This window comes from Solanum pennellii, chromosome 12 (assembly GCF_001406875.1).
Source record: "Solanum pennellii chromosome 12, SPENNV200".
Classification (NCBI taxonomy): domain Eukaryota; kingdom Viridiplantae; phylum Streptophyta; class Magnoliopsida; order Solanales; family Solanaceae; genus Solanum; species Solanum pennellii.
The window spans coordinates 80,167,817-80,168,068 of NC_028648.1; positions in this window are offsets into that span (position 1 = coordinate 80,167,817).

Sequence of the window (252 nt, forward strand, 5' to 3'; positions counted from 1 at the left end):
TATATATATATATATATATATATATATATATATATATATATGGAATGTATTCAGATACATGTATTGATACATTTGTGATGACGTAGTGACCAATAATTTTAGCCTATATAAGAACTACATCACATTTTATTTTGGAATATAAGGGTAAAAAATATATTCAGGGTTGTCTCAATTTTATGTGTATATTAGTTCATGGATTTTTGGAGTATGATCGAATGATTTTATAAAACCCCAAATTTTGTGTGTCCATCC